This window comes from Pongo pygmaeus, chromosome 6, assembly GCF_028885625.2.
Source record: "Pongo pygmaeus isolate AG05252 chromosome 6, NHGRI_mPonPyg2-v2.0_pri, whole genome shotgun sequence".
Lineage (NCBI taxonomy): Eukaryota > Metazoa > Chordata > Mammalia > Primates > Hominidae > Pongo > Pongo pygmaeus.
The window spans coordinates 27,788,221-27,805,062 of NC_072379.2; positions in this window are offsets into that span (position 1 = coordinate 27,788,221).

A 16,842-nucleotide genomic window follows, 5' to 3' on the forward strand; every position below is an offset into this window, starting at 1 on the left:
GTAAGCCCACTTGCAACACATTCTTTTCATTTTCCTTCATATGAGAATGTCTTTGTTTCCCCTTCATTCCCAAAGGATGGCTTCACCAAATATAGAATTAATGGCTCACCTCAGACCTTGTTATTGTTGTACCTAGAAGTACAATCTGGACCTTTTTTGGGTATATCACCCATATCTCTAACTAAAATGCTCAATCGTTTCTCCAGCTTCTTGAACATATGGAATATGACCTTTTCTGGCCATTCTACAAATTCTGGCTCAGCATTAATTGGTTGCTTTTTCTCCTCATTTTTGGTTGTATTTCTCTGCTTCTTTGAATGTCTGGTCATTTTTGACTGGATTCCCGACATTGTGAATTTTACCTCACTGGGTTCTGGATAATTTTGTATTACCACAAATGTTCTGTTTTATTTGGGGATATCTTTAAGTAGTTTGGGGGCTCTCCATGGTGGCTCATGCCTGTAGTCCTAGCACTTTGGGAGACTGAGGTGGGTGGATCATATATATACAAAACATTAGCCAGGCATGGTAGTTGCATGCCTGTAGTCCCAGCTACTCAGGAGGTTGAGGCCAGAGAATCACTTGAGCTTGGGAGGTTGAGGCTGCAACCTCAACCATGACCTGTGGTCATGCCACTGCACTCCAGGCTGGGCGACAGAGCAAGACCCCATCTCAAATAAATAAATAAGTAGTTTGAAAACCATTTTGTTACCAGAAAAGGGGTCTCAATCCAGACCCCAAGAGAGGGTTCTTGGATCTCGCATACGAAAGAATTCAAGGCAAGTCACAGAGTGCAGTGAAAAGAGGGAGTCTATTGAAACCTACTTCCTTAGGTAGTAGGACGTCCTCAGAAAGCAAGAGGAGGAATGTACTGTCTTTGTTTTAAGTTTTTCTTATATAGAAGTCTTGTCTATGTAAAGACTAAAGCAAGCTGTGTCTACATGTGGGCAGGCAGACAGTGTGGCAAAATGTATTATTCTATTGATTTAAAGAAAACTATCCTTGACATTTTAGTGGATAAGTACATTAAAGCATAACTATAATTATTTTGAAAGCATGTATTGTTATGGGTATTGGGACACTGGGACTTTCTGTTGTTGTAGGTATTTGTCCTTGCAAGCATTACTAATCTGCTTTCTTAGCTGTAAACATCTTATGACCATGGGTCCTAACTGGCAAGGAATGTGCCTTGTTAGTCTCAAGATGGAGCTGAACTTAAAATGGTGCTACTCTGGCTCTCTGAGGCTCTTGCTTCCCTAACAATCTCATCCTTTCAGGGCTTGCTCTTTAAGATTTGGTAGGTAGAATCAGAGAAGTGTTTAGTCTGGGGCTAATTTTCCCCCACTACTGAGGCAAGACCCTTCTGAATATTCTCCCTGCTACCCTGTGAATTATGAGAATTTCTACTCTGGCTGGTGGGAACAGAAACTATTCCCATTCCTGCGTGAGCTCCTTGAATTGTTCTTTCTAATCCTTTTGGGTCATTCTTTCCCTGGCCTCAGGTAATTTTCTTTTTTTTTTTCTTTTATTGAGAGAAGTCTCACTCTGTTGCTCAGGCTGGAGTGCAGTGGCATGATCTCGGCTCACTGCAACCTCTGCCTCCCAGGTTCAAGTGATTCTCCTGCCTCAGCCTCCCATGTAGCTGGGATTACAGGCACCCGCCACCATGCCCAGCTAATTTTTGTATTTTTAGTAGAGATGGGGTTTCACCATGTTGGCCAGGCTGGTCTCAAACTCCTGACCTTAGATGATTAGCCCACCTTGGCCTCCCACAGTACTGGGATTACAGGTGTGAGCCACCACACCCAGCCAGTAATTTTCTCACATACATGTGCTGGCCAATACTCAGCTAAAGATAGCTAGAATCCCTCCTCTCTCTCTTATTTCCTTGTACCTGGCACTGTATTCCCCATGGGAAGTCCCACTTATTTAAGAGACAAAGAATAGCTCTTGGCTGCCTTTGGAACCAACAAATTGGTTTTTAACTGGAACAAAAACCGAGACCAGGGCAGACAGAGCATTGTCTACCTACCATGGGTCCAGGAGCTTAATGTGGGAACAAGGAGATCCTCCAATAAGGTAAAGGAAGGCTGAATCTGAGCTTTAGAGATCACCTGGTTGCTGGGTTGAGAATGGAAGGTGCACAGATCCGTCCTGCAGGCTGTGTATGATGAGTAAACTGAGCCGCAATTCATCACTGAATTGCCCAAGGAGACACAGCTGGAGGGGACAGAGTGGGGCCTGATGTAAGCTGCCTCATTCCAGGGCACCTGCTCTCAGTCCCACAGCAGACAGCCTCTCCAAGAGTGCACGTTGCCGTGCAGCCTTGGTATTTCACCAAGCAGCATCTGCTGTCATCCCCATAGCCTGTGGTCTCAGCTATTTGGGAGGCTGAGGTGGGAGGACTGCTTGAGCCTGGGAGTTCAAAGCTGCAGTGAATCAGCATCAGAATCATCTTGGAGTTCATAAACTATGCAGAATCCTGGGCCCCTACAGATTCCCTGAGTCAGAGTCCTCAGGGCATTGTCTGGAAACCTGTAGGCAGGTCGTTCTGGGCTGCACTTTGATAGCAGCTGGAGCTTAGGCAGTGCACTTCATGGTGCAAAAGACAGAATGCCCGATGCTCCCATGGGGTCGGCCCAGGACCTTCAACAAGGACCAGGTTGCCGGGCGTGGTGTCTTACACCTGTAATCCCAGCACTTTTGGAGGCCGAGGCAGGAGGATCACTTGAGCCCAGAAGTTTGAGACCAGCCTGGCCAACATGGTGAAACCCCGTCTCTACTAAAAATACAAAAGTTAGCCCCCTGTAGTGATGCACATCTGTAATCCCAGCTACTTAGAAGACTGAGGCATGAGAATTGCTTGAACCTGGGAGGTGGAGGTTGCAGTGAGACAAGATCTCACCACTGCACTCCAGCCTGGGCGACAGAGTGAAATTCTGTCTCAACAACAACAACAAAATCCAAGGACCAAGTTAGGACCTCTCCATGGACATTTCCGCATGGAGGCAACATGGCAACCACTGGCCTGTTCATCCCTCCCCACACCCCACGGCCCACAGAGGGGAGGCTTTCTCTCAGCCCTCTCAGAAGAGCAAGGAAGTATTTTTCTAGGTGCCCCTACACTTCTCCCCAAGGCCAGAACTGGGCTGCATTACCCCTTCCCGAACCAGCCCCTTAGGCCTGAGTTACCGAAGCAGGGGGTGGGTGTATTCATTTCCCAGGGCTGCCATAACAAAGTACCATGGACTGGGCAGCTGAAACAATAGACGTTTATTGTCTCACAGTTCCGGAGGTTGGAAGTCTGAAATCAAAGTATCGGCAGGTTTGGTTCCTCCTGAGGCCTCTCTCCTTGGCTTGCGGATGGCCGTCTTCTCCCCGTGTCCTCACATGGTCATCCCTCTGTGAATTTGTGTGTCCTAATATCTTCTTTTTTTTTTTTTTTTTTTTTTTTGAGATGGAGTCTCACTCTGTCACCAGGCTGGAGTGCAGTGGTGTGATCTCGGCTCACTGCAACCTCCGCCTCCTGGGTTCAAGCGATTCCCCTGCCTCAGCATTCTGAGTAGCTGGGACTACAGGTGTGTGCCACCACACCCAGCTAATTTTTTGTATTTTAGTAGAGACAGGGTTTCACCATGTTGGCCAGGATGGTCTAGATCTCATGACCTCGTGATCTGCCTGCCTCGGCCTCCCAAAGTGCTGGGATTACAGGCATAAGCCACTGCGCCCAGCCCCTGATCGCCTCTTCTTATAAGGACACCAGTCATACTGAGTTACGGTCCACCATATAAAGACCCCATTTTAACTTAATTACCTCTTTAAAGGCCCCGTCTCCAAACAGTCTCATTCCAAAATACTGAGGGTTAGGACAGAAACATATGAATTTTGGAGAAACACAATTCATGCCAAAGATGTAGAGTTACCCTGACTGTTTTAGATCAGCCAGAACCCATCTTTGGAAATGGGTTTGGGCTCAGGGCCCCTCCCATTACAGTGGGGGAGGGGTATAAAGAATGGGGAGACAGTTGGGCACAGGGGTTCGTGCCTATAATCCCAGCACTCTGGGAGGCCAAGGTAGGAGGATTGCTTGAGTTCAGAAGTTCAAGACCAACCTGAGCAACATAGTGAGACCCTGTCTCTACTAAAAATTAAAAAATTAGGCTGGGCGTGGTGGCTCATGCCTGTAATCCCAGCACTTTGGGAGGCTGAGGTGGGCTAATCACTTGAGGTCAGGAGATCGAGACCAGCCTGACCAACATGGTAAAACCCCATCTCTACTAAAAATACAAAAATTAGCCAGGTGTGGTGGCACATGATTGTAATCCCAGCTACTCAGGAGGCTGAGGCAGGAGAATTGCTGGAACGTGGGAGGTGGAGGTTGCAGTGAGCCGAGATTACACCACTGCACTCCAGCCTGGATGACAAGAGGGAGAATTCATCACTAAATAAATAAAAAAATAAAAATTAGACTGTTGTGGTGGCACATACCTGTGGTCCTAGGTACTGGGGAGGCTGAGGCAGGAGGATCACTTGATCCCAGGAGTTGGAGGCTTCAGTGAGCTATGATTGCACCACTGCACTCCAGCCTGGGCAACAGACTGAGACCCTGACTTTAAAAAGAAAAAAAAAAGAATGTGGAAGCCAATGGTGTCCAGCACACTTATGCTATTAACTGCTATGCCAATGTGGGTGAGAAGTCAGCTGGTTGGTCAGCCTGGAGGAGCTGGAATGAGCTGGGGCCTGAGGATGTAGGCAGAGTATGGACAGATGGAGAAGAAAGGGCATCACCATTGGGTCACAGCCTGAGCAGATACTGATGTCCTGGGATATTTCCAGGCACCTCCCCCAGCAGCTAGTACACAACAGGCACTTAATAATTACACAGCTGGCAATGGCACCCACATTGGCAGGGGAGCCTCTTCGTTTCTTCCTGCTGAGCCAAGTTGTTGCTCCATATTTACAGTTAATCACTCACATCGACCCAATAGAATAGCATGGAAACCACTCTTGGAGCAGGGCTCCAATAAAAGACGTGAAAATTTCCACGTTCCTGCAGAAAACATGATTGACATTCCACTCGAGCTGGCATCAGTCTCATCTTTTCCTTTGCTTCCCAGCTCATTGGAATTTAATATTGGGTTCATCCTTCCCTCAGCCTTTGCCTGGGCGTGCTTCTGAATCTAGCCTGATCCGGATCAATGGAGATGGAAATGGGGAGGACATGCTTGTGATGAAAAGGAAATGCCATCTAGGTCTGAAATTGTAGCTAGAAAAGCTGACCTGGCCTCTGGTCTCCAGGAGTTGGGGAGTTGGAGCCTTAGGGGCTGTGCTTGCCTGGGGCTCAAAATAGAATGGCCGCTCCAGGCCGGGCGCAGCGGCTCATGCCTGCAGTCTTAGTACTTTGGGAGGTCGAGGTAGGCGGATCACTGGCCAACATGGTGAAATGCTTGTCTCTACTAAAAACACAAAAATTAGCCAGGTGTGGTGGCAGGAACCCATAATCCCAGCTACTCAGGGGGGTGAAGCAGGAGAATTGCTTGAACCCGGGAAGCAGAAGTTTTAGTGAGCTGAGATCGCACCACTGCACTCCAGCCTGGGCAACAGAGCAAGATTCTGTCTCAAAAATAAAAAAGACTGGCCGGGCATGGTGGCTCACCTCACCAAAGTGCTCCCAGCACTTTGGGAGGCCGAGGCAGGTGGATCACAAGGTCAAGAGATCGAGACCATCCTGGCCAACATGGTGAAACCCTGTCTTTACCAAAAATACAAAAATTAGCCAGGTGTGGTGGTGGGTGCCTGTAATCCCAGCTACTCAGGAGGCTGAGGCAGGAGAATCACTTGAACCCAGGAGGTGGAGGTTGCAGTGAGCCGAGATTGGGCCACTGCATGCCAGCCTGGCGACAGAGCGAGACTTCGTGTCAAAATAAATAAATAAATAAAATAAAAAAGACTGGTCACTCAATCGGGCCTGTTAGATGCTCCCTTGGCCTAGAAAGTGAGTGTCAGCTGGATTGGCCTAGGGGTCATCTTCCCTTCTTCATTCTCCTCCACTCACTCTCCAGATACTCATGGGAGAATCTGCTGAGCCCTGGCACATGGCTGGGCTCAGGGAGTGCACAATGAACAAGGCAGACCCAGTCTCTGCTTTCAGTCCTACATATGGGGACAGAAAATACACAAGCAGGCCAGGTACAGTGGCTCACACCTGTAATCCCAGCACTTTGGGAGGCCAAGGCGGGTGGATCACCTGAGGTCAGGAGTTCGAGACCAACCTGGCCAACATGGTGAAACCCCATCTCTACTAAAAATCCAAAAATTAGCCAGGTGTGGTGGTGTGCGCCTGTAATCCCAGCTGCTTGGGAGGCTGAGGCAGGGGAATTGCTTGAACCAGGGAGGTGGAGGTTGTAGTGAGCTGAGATCACACCGCTGCACTCCAGCCTGGGTGACAGAGTGAGACTCCATCTCAAAAAAAAAAAAAAAAAAGAAAAGAAAATGCACAAGTAGTCAAGAGACACACCAGAAGCCAAACGCAGTGGCTCATGCCTGTCATTCAGCATTTTGGGAGGCCAATGTGGGAAGAGTGCTTGAGGCCAGGAGTTCCAGACTAGCCTGGCCAACATAGCAAGACCCCAGCTCTGTAAAAAATACAAAAAAATTAGCTGGGCGCAGGGGCTCACACCTGTAATCCCAGCACTTTGGGAGACCAAGGCGGGTGGATCACCTGAGGTCAGGAGTTCAAGACCAACCTGGGCAACATGATGAAATCCCATCTCTACAAAAATTCAAAAATCAGCTGGGCACAGTAGCATATGCCTGTAATCCCAGCTCCTTGGGAGGCTGAGGCAGGAGAATCACTTGAATCTGGGAGGCAGAGGTTGCAGTGAGCCTAGATGCTGTCACTGCACTCCAGGCTGTGACAGACTGAGACTCCGTCTCAAAAAAAAAAAAAAAAATTAGTTGGATGTGGTGGTGCGCACCTCTGGTCCCAGCTATTTGGGAAGCTGAGGTGGGAGAATTGCTTGAGCCTGGGAGTTCAAAGCTACAGTGAGCTATGATTGCAACACTGCACTCCAGCCTGGGCTACAAAGCGAGACTCTGTCTCTAAAAATAATAATAATAATAAACACACCAGATCATGATGGGAAATCATTGTACTCTAGACATCATAAAGCAGATGAGGTAATAGGGAGGGAAGGATGGGGCACAGGAGAGAAGGAGGTCTGGGAAGGCCCCTCTGAGGCTGTGTCCCTTGAGCATTTTCCTGGGTGGCAAGAAGGAGGGAGTCAGTGCTTGGAGAGAATCTCATTCTAGGCTCTTTGCACCTTCGAAGTGCTTGGCTCCAAAGCAGGTGAATGAAACAGTGGGAACCCAGGTGAGTGAGGAGGCACTCAGTAAGGCACAAGAAAGGAGACAGCTCAGGAAACCTCACAAGGGGTGTGAACAGAGCATGCAGGACTGGATTCTCACAGGTTGATGGCAGCTTCAGAGGGAAACTCCGAGGACAAGAGCGCTCAGGGTGCCCACCACACCCACTCCAAATGCCTCCCTGCTCTGCAGGGCAGGGACAGGCAGGGTGGAGAGTTCAGCTGGATTCCCAGCCATTGACTGACCCGAGCTGCCCTGGGTCTGAGCTGGTGGCCTGGCTCCTGCAATCTTGTATCCTTACTGGGGTCCTCCACCTGCCCCTTCTCCACCTGGCATGGCAGTGCTGGGTACCAGGTCTCTTTGCCTGGTCCAGGAAATGTGTCTCCACTGGGGCCTGAGGTCCCACTTCTGGGTCTGGTCTCTTTCCTGCATTTCCTTCTCCAACCCTGAGGCATTCTAAGTTCTGGAGTTGTGTACTGTAGAATAACTGTGTCGTCTCCCATACACTAAGTATTTGCTGCGTGCTGGGCCCTGGGGGAGTCCTTTCCTTACCATGATAGCCAACCTCACAGCAGGAACTGTGGGCCAGACATGCCCCCAGCCATCTCTGCCACCTGGTATTCACAGCCTCTCACATAATGTAATAAGGTTAGTCTGTGTGACCAGTACAAGACAGCAGAAGTGAGGGTATGTCTTCCAAGGCTTGGTTAGAAACCACATTACGCTTTCTCAGATTGCTCACCCTGGGAAGCCAGCTGCCCTGTCACGAACAGCCCTTTGTGTTTTGTTTTGCTTTGTTTTTTCTTTTTAGAGACAGGGTCTCTCTCTGCAGCCAAGGCTGGAGTGCAGTGGTGCAATCATGGCTCACTGCAGCCTCAACCTCTGGGCTCAAGCGATCCTCCTACTTCAGCCTCCTGAATAGCTGGGACCATGGGTGCTCCACCATGCCTGGATAATTTTTTACTTTTTGTAGAGATGGGGTCTCCCTATGTTGCCTAGGTTGGTCTGGACCTCCTAAACTCAAGTGATCCTCTTGCCTCAGCCTCCTAAATTGTTGGGATTACAGGTGTGAGCCACCACGCCCGGCCATGAGCAGCCCTTTGGAGAGGCCCACATGGTAAGGAACTGAGGCCTCCTGCCAACAGCCATGTGCAGCAGCCATCATGAAAAGGGCTCCTCCAGCCCAGTCCAGTCTTCAGAGACTGCAGCCCTGGCCAATTTTTTTTTTTTTTTTTTTTTTTGAAATTGAGTCTCATTCCGTCACTCAGCCTGGAGTGCAGTGGCACAATCTTGGCTCACCACATCCTCCACCTCCCAGGTTCAAGCACTTCTCGTGCCTCAGCCTCCTGAGTAGCTGGGACTATAGGCATGCACCACCATGCCTGGTTTATTTTTGTATTTTTTTGTAGATGGGTTTTCACCATGTTGGCCAGCCTGGTATCAAACTCCTGACCTCAAATGATCCACCCACCTTGGTCTCCCAAAGTGCTGGGATTACAGGCATGAGCCAACACACCTGGTCCTGGCCAACATTTTGATTGTGACTTTATGAAAGATCCCTGAGCCAGAACTACCCAGCAAGGCCACTCCTGGACTCCTGACCCACAGAAACAGTGAGATATTAAATGTTTGTTGTCTTCAGCTGGTAAGTTTTGGAGTCATTCATTATGCAGCAACAGATAGCTAATACGCTCAGCTCCATCAGTCCTCAGGAGAAGTCTCTGCTGTGCAAAACTATTGTTCTCCCCTGGTCCAAGCAGAAAACAGCAGCTCACAATCACCCAAAGAGGAAGTTGGGCAGAGAAATGCAAACTTGAGGGTTTGCATCTGTTGGAGCCGGTGCCGCATCAGATCTCTGGGCTTTCCATCCATCGGCAACCACACCACCCTACTCAGCAAGTGTGACCTAGGCTGAAGGCTTAACTCCTCAAAATAAGCCCACGAAGCTTCATCGCCCTGATTTCACAGATAAGCAAACACGTCAGACCACCACGACTCACTCAGGGTCGCACAGCTGGTGAGGAGGGGTGCCCTGCCAGAACTCAGTCACCTGGGGTTATTGGAGGCTGGCGCCCTGCTGTGCAGGAGTGGCACCTCTTCAGGGCAGGGAGGAACGCTGGGGTGTCTCCCCAAGGCGGGTCTTTGTGGTCTCAGGCTGTCCCCCAACTCCAGGGCTGCCAGGCTTGGTGAAAACCTGAAGCTTCCTCTTCCACTTCCCCAAACCCTCAGCTGGCAAAGAGCCTACAGCTTGGGGCGATGAGATGTGGTCACCTGCAGGACTGGGGTTTTAAGAAGCAGCTGTTTACTGTGGTCTTGAATTTTAAAGAGGTTTCAAGTCCAACTTGGACCCTCAGCTCCGGGGATTCCTGTAACCATGGCAGCGGCTCACAACAGCAACAGCAAATATTTGCCAAAAGAGAAAGAGCTGGGACTGGGCCCTAGGCACCTGCAGATGGCTGGGGGGTTATCCCTGGCTTCGCAGGGGGCACTCAGATGCCTCCAGTAACAACTTCTCTACCATCCTGTGCCTGGGTGGAGTGTGTGTCTGTGGGGGTGTCAGGAGGTCCCATGCCCCATCTTAAGCACTCTTTCCCCCAGGTCTCTGCATAAAATATGCTCTCAGGACAGCATGTCCAGGACCAGACCTCAGGTGGGCCTCCCTTGACCTAGTTGTTCATGTGAACTTAGACAAGTCCTTTCTTTTACCAGAGCCTCAGTTTCCTCATCTGTGAAATGGGAATAGCAAACTGGCCTGTGTTTTCAGAGGTGTGTGGCTAAAGAGAATTCCAGGCCAGGCATGGTGGCTCACACCTGTAATCTCAGCACATTGGGAGGCTGAGGCCAGAGGATCACTTGAAGCTAAGAGTTTGAAACAAGCCTGGGCAGCAAAGTGAGACACTGTCTTTATAAAAAAATAAATAAATAAAAACTATTTTTTTTTTGGAGAGGGAGTCTCATTTTGTCACCCAGGCTGGAGTACAGTGGAGCAATCTTGGCTCATTGCAACCTTCACCTCCTGGGTTCAAGTGATCCTCCTGCCTCAGCCCCCCAGATAGCTGGGATTACAGGTGCACACCACCATCCTTGACTAATTTTTTTATTTTTAGTAGAGATGGGGTTTTGCCATGTTGTCTATACTGGTCTTGAACTCCTGGCCTCAAGTGATCCACCTGTCTCAGCTTCCTACGGTGCTGGGATTACAGGTATGAGCCACCGTGCCTGGCCAAAATAAATAAAAATTTAAAAAATAAAATGAATTCCAGCCGTCGCCATCTAGAGCATCCTGTTGAGGGATTATTGTAAAGATCCCATGGCTGGCTTCCAGGACAGAGTGATGTCGTGAGCTCCAGGACATATTCCAGATAGCCCAAAGAGGGAAAGAGGCTTACCTAGGGCAACACAGCAAGTGCAATGGGACCCAGAACTGAGCTACTACCTCATTCTGCTGCCATCTCAGGCCATGAGGGCCCGTCCTGCTCAGCTGTCACCAGCTGTGTGGTTGTGAAGGATGTGGTTGTGAAGGATGTGGTTGGGATGGATGGCTGAGCCAGGCTTCCCTGCAGATGTGCTCAGGGCTTAGCTACAATCTGGGTCAGGGCCCTGGGTGAGCCATGCGCATGGACAGTGTCTGCTGAGCGAATTTCAGCAGAGAGAAGGTGGAAATAGAACTCTGCAGGCCTAAGCCACCGGGAAGGGACCCTGGGTTCTCCCAGTGGGGCGGTCCCTATCACCGCAGGTTTCCAGGTTAACTGGTCCACATACAGACTTTGATGTATAAATAGGCCAAATGCTGCATTTATATTTAAATTACATCTCAGGGGTAAAAAACAGACTACATCCTATTTTTAAGAGAATGAGGTGTGCAGAGCTAGCATGCAGAAATACTATGGAGAGATCCAGGATGGAGCATCTGCTTTTTCAGAAGTCTGGGGCCTTGGATCCTCACCTGTAAATGGGGTGGTGTCCATGCTCCGAATTCCCCCCAGCTCAGAGTGAGTCCGAATATTCTCATGAGACACTGGTCTGAAAGTCTCCCGGGAGGCATCTCCATCTGTCTCTTCTCTGCTGAAAGCTCATGTATATTTATTTTTTTCATTTCCCTGTTTTTGCGTTGGACATCCCTAAAATAGAACAGGAGATAGGGCTGTGAGGAGAGGTCCCCAGGCACAGGCTCTTCTTGGAGGTCCCCAAGGAATGGTCCAGGCTCCAGGAGTAGGAAGCTGTTTGGTGAGCCTTCAAATTCACCCTCCAAACCCATGCCATAGAGAGACCTGCAACAAAGTGGCCCTTTCTGATGCAGAATTAAACCGAGAGCCCACTAGGCGTGGGATGCCCTCCTCATCCACGCCACATTTGGATTCTTCAGCTCTACCAAAGGCCCCTGCTTCTAACGAGCAGCTTGGGGACCAGCTGAAGGGCTGCCCTGGGGAAAATGAACACTGTCTGCAGCAACTGAACTGATCCTGCGCTTCGGGGTTGCTTGCCCAAGGAGATGCTAGGCATGGCCATCTCCTGGGACCTCCCTACCACACAAGGCCAGTTCAGAACAGGCAGGAGATCCGGGGCCTATAGAACCTGCACCCTGAGGAAGGACATCAGAGAGTTCCTCCACTCAAGCCCATCACCCTTTGGGGCAGACAGCTTGCTCAGTCATTCCACTGTCCCTGGACAGATGTGCAGATGCAGAGTAAAGGATGGCAGACAGACCACACTCAGTTGAGGACTTATCCCCAGATGGGGAGGCACTGAACACTTGCTGGGATAAGGCTCTTGGAAGCCTCTATCAGGCCCCTGGGGCAGGTGGCAGCTGGCAGGCCTCCTCCCTGGTAGGGCTCTGTGGCCTCCGCCAGATCTTCCTTGCCTGCTGGTTGGGGCCTCAGCCCCCATCAGCCAGCTGACCTCAGCCACCTACCACCTGAGAGAGGAACTCTCTCAGCCTATCTCTGCCCCATCCAGCTGTAACCTGGACCCAAGCCTTGACCAAAGGCCAACACATATCTTGACAAAGACATCATTACTGATTTGCCCAAAACCAGTAATCAATAGCCACAATAAATGTAAATGGTCTAAATTCCCCAAGTAAAAGGCAGAGTGTGTCAAATTTCAACCCAGCCATTGCACTCCTAGGCACTGGCCGTAGAGATAATTCTTGCACACTGCATTAGTAGATATGCACCATCCAACAGTCCCTGAGTAGGAGAATGGATAGAGAACCATAGTATATGCCATCAGGAAAGACTAGATAGCAGTGAAAATTGATGAATTAAAGCTACACACATCAGCCTGGAGAAATCTCAAAAACATAGTATCAAGAAAAAAAAGGCAAGTCACAGAAGAACTCATAGAGTTTGATCATGCAATGATATGTGTGGCCAATTCTCTCATCTCCGTCAAGTCTTGGATCAAATATCATCTTCTCAAAGAGGCCTCTTCCATTGCCCTACCTTAAGTTGTGAACTCCCAACAACCACATTCCATTCCCCCTTTCCCAGAGCACTTATCATCTTCTAACAAATTATATAATTTACTTACTCATCTGTCTAGTAGTTATCATCATTCTCCTTCCTCTGGAATGTTAGATCCACAAGGTTAGGAGTCTTTTTCTTTTTTGTTCATTGATTTCAACAAAGTACTCAGCAAAGTACCTGGTATAAAATAGGCACTAACTAAATATTTCTTAAACTGAGTCATTGTTACACAAATATTCATTTATGATTATTCTTTCAACTGTGCATATGCATATACTTGGTCTGTTGTATCTATGGTGTCTCATAATAAAATATACTTTAAAGATGATAAATAGGTGTGATATTTCTTGCAAGATCTGAGTCTTGAGCTGAGACACAGACTTTCCACAATCTATGCTGCCCTCTTAAGCACAGAAAGCCAGGGTTGACCATATTATTCCCAAAGGGCATGATCCCTTGTGTATGATGATGAGTGACAAAGAAATGTCAATCTGCCCCCCAGCTGTAGTCTTCTGTGATTTATTTCTGCTTGAACAGGGTTTTAAAATGCACCTGTGAATATTTGCACTGACAACTACAGACAGCAGAATCGCATTGTAGAGCAAAGTAAAACAACCTGGTAAATCTGTCTGGTGCTTCTTTGAGAAAACAATGGGGAAGCTTGCCGTTCATCAAGGCCAAGTCATACAATCCAACTTGCACAATCCCAGCCTTGACAAGCTTCTTACCATGTTGAAATACCCAGGAACAATCAAATCTCTTCTGTGTGACTGCTCAATACCAACCCCTTGCAGAGTCATCTGGCTGCTCTGTGAGCCACCAAGGCTGAGGTCAATAACTCTTCTTGACTGGTTCAGTGTGTAGCTGAAGGTAGAGCTATGGATGATTAAAGAAGTCACTATGGAAACTACCCCTCCTCCCTCAGCCTTAGCCAGGTGAAGGCTTTCTAATACAACAATTTGCTTAATTGGCTTAACTGTCTGTCTCTCATACTAGATTGTGAAGTGAAGACCCTGTCTCATTCATGTAGACACTACACACAGTAGAACAATGCATGTTGAATTGGCTTATGCGTGAATATGCTTCCTACCAGTGAGGAGTCAATGGTCTAAGTAAGGATGAACATGTCTGTTTCTGTATATTTACTTTCAAACAGCAGGGGGGCTGGGAGTACCTAGAGGCAAGGACTATGTTTTTAATCCAATTTTCAAAAATTTATATTTTATTTGTTTTAGAGACAGAGTCTTACTCTGTTATCCAGACTGGAGTGTGGTGGTGTAGTCACAGCTCACTGCAGCCTTGACCTCCTGAGTCAAGTGAACCTCCTGCCTCAGCCTCCTGAGTAGCTGGGACTACAAGCATGCATCATCATGACTAGCTAATTTTTGTATTTTTGTAGAGACAGGGCCTTGAAATGTTGCCCAGGCTGATCTTGAACTCCTGGCCTCAAGTGATCCTCCTGCCTTGACCTCCCAAAGCACTGGGATTATAGATGTGAGTCACTGTGCCCAGCCTAACCCATTTTTTATCTCCAGCCCTGACCTCTTCCCAAATTCAAAAACTGTCAAATTACTCACTTGACAGTTACACTAAAGTATGTTCTCACACTAAAGTATGTTCTCACACTTAAGTCCAAAACAGAACTCTTTATTTTCCCCCACCCCAAAACCTGCTTTTTGCCCCCCTCCAGCTCTCCATCAGTAAATGGCAAATACCAAAACCTTATTTTAAAAAATGAGACTGTGTCCAGTGGCTCATGCCTGTAATCCTAGTGCTTTGGGAGGCCCAGGCAGGAAGATAATTTGAGGTCGGAAGTTCGAGGCCAGCCTAGGCAACAGGGCAGAGACCTGTCTATACAAAAAATTTTAAAACTTAACCAGCATTGGTGGTGCACATGTGTAGTCCCAGCTACTCAGGAGGTTGAGGTTGAGGTGGAAGGATCCCTTGAGCCCAGGAGTTCGAGGCTGCAGTGAGCTATGATCGCATCACTGCACTACAGCCTGGGTATCAGAATGAGAGTCTGTCTCTGAAAACAAACAACAACAAAACCTGATATATAATTTACATGCCATAAAATTCACCTTTACTTTTAAAATGTATAATTCAGTGGCTTTCAGAATATTCCCATCACTCTGGCCCTGTCCCCTAACTACCATAAAAAACCCAAACCAGACTTATTTTCCCGCTCTCTCAAGCCATTTTTGGACCTTCCTGGGACCCACCCTGGTCTACTCAGAAATCCTCATTATGTGAGTGTATATTAGTCAGGGTTCTCTAGAGGAACAGGACTCATAAGATAAGATAGATGTATATATGAAATGAGTTAATTAAGGAGTATTGACTTACACAATCACAAGGAGAACTCCCAGCATAGGCCATCTGCAAACTGAGGAGCAAGGAAGCCAGTCGGAGTCCCAAAACCTCAAAAGTAGGGAAACTGACAGTGCAGCTTTTAGTCTGTGGCCAAAGACTCGAGAGCCCCTGGCAAACCACTGGTGTAGGCCCAAGATTCCAAAAGCTGAAGAACTTGGAGTCCAATGTTCGAGGGCAGGAAGCATCCAGCATGGGAGAAAGATGGAGGCCAGAAGATTCAGGGAGTCTAGTCCTTCCACGTTCTTCTACCTGCTTTTATCCTAGCTGGCTGGCAGCTGATTAGATGGTGTCCACCCAGAATGAGAGTGGGTCTGCCTCTTCCAGTTCACCAACTCAAACGTTAATCTCCTTTGGCAACATCCTCACAGGCACACCGAGGAACAATACTTTGCATCCTTCAATCCAGTCAAGTTGACACTCAATATTAATCATCATAGTGAGTAATCAACTTTTTCACACTCTCTTGGTGTGTGTATATGTGGGGTCATCAGACTCAACATCTGGACACATTTTTTTTCTACTGAATGTTCACACCAGCAGTCTTTTTTTTTTTTTTTTTTTTTTTTTTTTTAAGACAGAGTCTTGTTCTGTTGCCCAAGCTGGAGTGCAGTGGTGCAATCTTGGCTCATGGCAACCTCCACCTCTCGGGTTCAAGCAATGATCATGTCACAGCCTCCCCAGTAGCTGTAATTACAGGCACGTGCCACCAGGCCCGGCTAGTTTTTGCATTTTTTAGTAGAGATGGGGTTTCACCATGTTGGTCAGGCTGCACACCAGCAGTCTTAACAATATTAAGTCTTCCAATAAATAAACATGAATAACCTTCCATTTATTTAGGCCTTTAATTCTTTTTAATAATGCTTTATGGCTTTCAAAGTACAATTCTTTCCCTTATTTTATTAATTCTATTCCTGGATGAGAGTGGTGGCTAATTCCTTTAATCCTAGCACTTTGGGAGGCCAAGGCAGGAAGATTGCTGGAACACAGGAGTTCAAGACTGCCTGGGAAAAATAGCAAGACCCCATCTCTACAAAATTTTTTTTTAAAGTTAGCCAGGCATGGTAGTGCAAACCGGTAGTTGCAGCTACTCAGGAGGCTGAGGCAGCAGGATTGCTTGAGCCCAAGATGTTGAGGCTTCAGTGAGCTATGATCATGCCACTGCACTCCAGCCTGGGCAACAGAGTGAGATCCTGTCTCAAAAATAAATAAATAAATAAATGCATTCCTAAGTATTTGAATTTTTGACACTGTTGCAAATAGAAATGCTTTCTTAATTTTAGATTGTTCATTGATCGTGTATACAGGAGAAATACAGTAGATTTTTGGTATATAGCCCTTATTTTCTGCATCCTTGATAAACTTATTTATTAGCTCTAGTGAGTTTTTCTGTGGATTCCTTATGATTTTATAAAGAAGATAGTTTTACTTCCTTTACTTTTATATGACAAGAAGATTGTTTTACTTCTTCCTTACAATCTGGGTACATTATATTTTATTTTCTTGCCTAAGTTCCTTGACTAAAACCTCCAACGCAGTAATAAATAGAGGTGATGAGAATAGAAATATGTGGCTTATTCCTGATCTTTTTTTTTTTTTTTTTTGAGATGGAGTCTCACTCTGTTGCCCAGGTTGGAGT